Raw genomic sequence first — 2876 nt, 5'->3', positions numbered from 1 at the left:
TTTAAGTTTATTTCTATAGGGAGATATTTCTTTTTCTTTTTCTCTGAAGTTTCACTGTGCTTTTAAAAATACATTCGCATGGTACTTTCCTCCCTCCTCCTCCCCAGGAGTGGAAATGGAAATTATTTGGTCTGGGAATTCAACTTAATTGGTATCAAGTGTCTTTCATGGCTAAGCACTAGTGGAGCAGGGGAGGGCTGTTTCAAAAGCTGATATTCTGATCCCACTTCTGTTACAACTTTTTTATTGTTAAATGACTGCTATATTGGTGTAGCTAAAGGGGTTTGAATCACTTTTCTGCTTTACACTCAGTTTATTTTGCCATATGGCTAAAAGAAAGAATAGTATTTTCCCTACTTTTCGAGCAATTTAGGGATTGTCCTATGGTTAGAGAAAACAACAAAGCGGAAGTTTGTGAATATTGGAACCAAATGTTTAAAGAGATCTGGAGGTAATTGTATTATTCTCAGCATGTCTAAGCAAGGCTTCATTTAAGCTGGCCCAGAGAGGTGGTCGTTGCTCTTCCTTATATAACGGTATTAACCAAGATGGGTCCTCGTCTTGGCTGAGAGCAGTAGGTGCTAGACCACCAATAGGCTTGACAAGAGTTGGAACTTATGGTACATTACCCCCTTCACCTACAACCTTGTAGTGTATAACAATGCTGAAATGTTAGTAAGAGAGAACATCTCTGCTTTCAGGAATATTTCCTCCCTTCCTCCTACTCAAATCAGGTGTGTGGTTGGGACATGGGAATGGGTAAGGGATATGAAGTTGTTGACCAGGAAGGGAGAAACAATCTCACTACCACCCTCCCCTGAACAAATTGCTTACATAACTGCAGAACCCTAGAACTGCCATGGATCAAAAAGATTTCTTAGGAAAGTTTAACAAGCATTCCCCAGAGTTGGCAGGGCACAGAATCTGCAGAATTCCAAAAGGGAAGACTGATGGAATTGCCCTTGGTAGGGGAAAGAGAGAGGGCTGAAGGGAAAGCAAATAACTTCATTCATAACTTAATTCCTCTTGAGGTGGGGGAGGATGACTGTCATCTGTGGATCAGGGAGGACCTCAGATAAAAACTAGGCTCTGATGGTTCCCTGGCCAAGGGAACTGCCCAAAGGAACTGTGGAGAGGGACTAATGGGTAAACTCTCATAAAAGAGTGGAGGAGAGCTTAGCCAGGGGACAGTCTTCTCCCCAGGGAGGTATCCCCACCAAGGAGGTCTCCAGAGAACTGACCAAAAGGGTGAGTGAAAGAAAAAGCCAAGATTTGCCATGTAGAGGACCCCATGACTATATTGTCACAAAGCTAATCAAGCAAAGCTTGTCACTTCTTCTCCCTCCTCCTGGGCTTCAAGGTGTTAGAAGCAGCAGAGTTGTCAGGAGAAAATGTTTCAGGGTGAATACAGAACTGATCTATATTGTCTCTCACTTCCTACGGCAAGTATCTGAATCCAAAACCAATCCTGAAATGAGAGAGGAAAAATACATGAAGGATGGAAGTTTTGGGTTCACTGACCTTTTCAATACCTGAAAATGAAACATCCTTGATACCTGAGAGTGACTGGAAAAGACGAGGGGTCTGGCTGAAATTCCATCCAGGTGTAAGGAAGAGTACAGCAGAGAAGGTCAGTGGGTAAATGAAAAATCACATTGTATTATGATTGCTCCCCATAGTATTCACGTCACTCAAGATTTCAGATACCTGAGCAAGGGTCTTAGGGAGAGAGGTCTTTGTATATTGTGAATTTGGCAAAACTTTGGAGATGTGAAACCTTAGTGAAAATACTCCTTTCATTTCTCAGACACTGACCTTCCTCCCTCTTTTTGGGGGGCAGGCCTCTATGTTTGATAAGGAGATGTCATCTACTTTGAATTTGAAGTGTGTCTCAAAGCTCTTCTCTGTATAAATTCTCAGATACAGAGAATTTGATGTTAAGAGTTGTGTAGATAGTCTAGAATATAATATTGAAAGTCCAAAACTCCCAGTCTCTGTTGCAATATAAGAATTAGTAGTTGTAAAGGATGATACCCACTGCCATTGAATAGATTCTGACTCATATCTACCTTCATTGGGTTTCTGAGGTGGTAGTCTTTACAGAAGTAGATTGCCCAGTCTTGCTTCTGTGCAGTGACTGGTGGGTTTGAACCACCAGTCTTCTGGTTAACAGGCAGATGTCTTAGGCACTGTGCTGCCAGAGCTCCTTGTAAGGAATGATAGGAGCTTTATTCAGAAAGGTAGCTCAGATTTTTGGGGAAATCCTTATCAATTTCTATTTAAGTGCACAAGGATTAAGACACCAGTCACAGAGCCTGAATCTGCTTCTTTATAACTGTGTGACTTTGAACAAATTCTTTAACCTTTCCATGCCTCAAATTCATCCTTTTTTAAAATGGTGGTAACGATAGGTACCTCATAGAGTTGATGAGAGGACTAACTGAGATGATAGAGGTGATGTACTTGGAACAGTGCCTGGTGCCAAGGTAAGCAGTTAGCAAATGTTAACGATTGTTACAGACATGGTAGAACCCCAAGTCATATCTTTGTAGTATCCTCAGAATGGCTTGTGATAATTCCCATGCATACCCATAGCTTAGGAGTTCTAGTAGTATAGTGTCTAAGGCACTTGACTGCTAACCAGAAGACTGGCAGTTCAAACCCATCAGGCACACCTTGGAAGGAAGGCTGGGCAATCTACTTCCCTAATGATACCAACTTGGAAACCCAAGGAGAGGTTGCTATGAGTCAGGTCCGAATCGATGAACGTAACAACAAACCCATAGCTTCTCTCTCTCTCTCTCTTTCTTCCCTTGTCTTCCTGAGGGTATTCTTTGTCATCAGGATGTGCTCAGCTCAAGTGTAGGGTTGTTGTT

This window comes from Orycteropus afer, unplaced genomic scaffold, assembly GCF_000298275.1.
Source record: "Orycteropus afer afer isolate SDZICR_OR568_19922 unplaced genomic scaffold, OryAfe1.0 scaffold00300, whole genome shotgun sequence".
NCBI lineage: Eukaryota > Metazoa > Chordata > Mammalia > Tubulidentata > Orycteropodidae > Orycteropus > Orycteropus afer.
Note: the sequence above shows the minus strand (reverse complement) of the source record.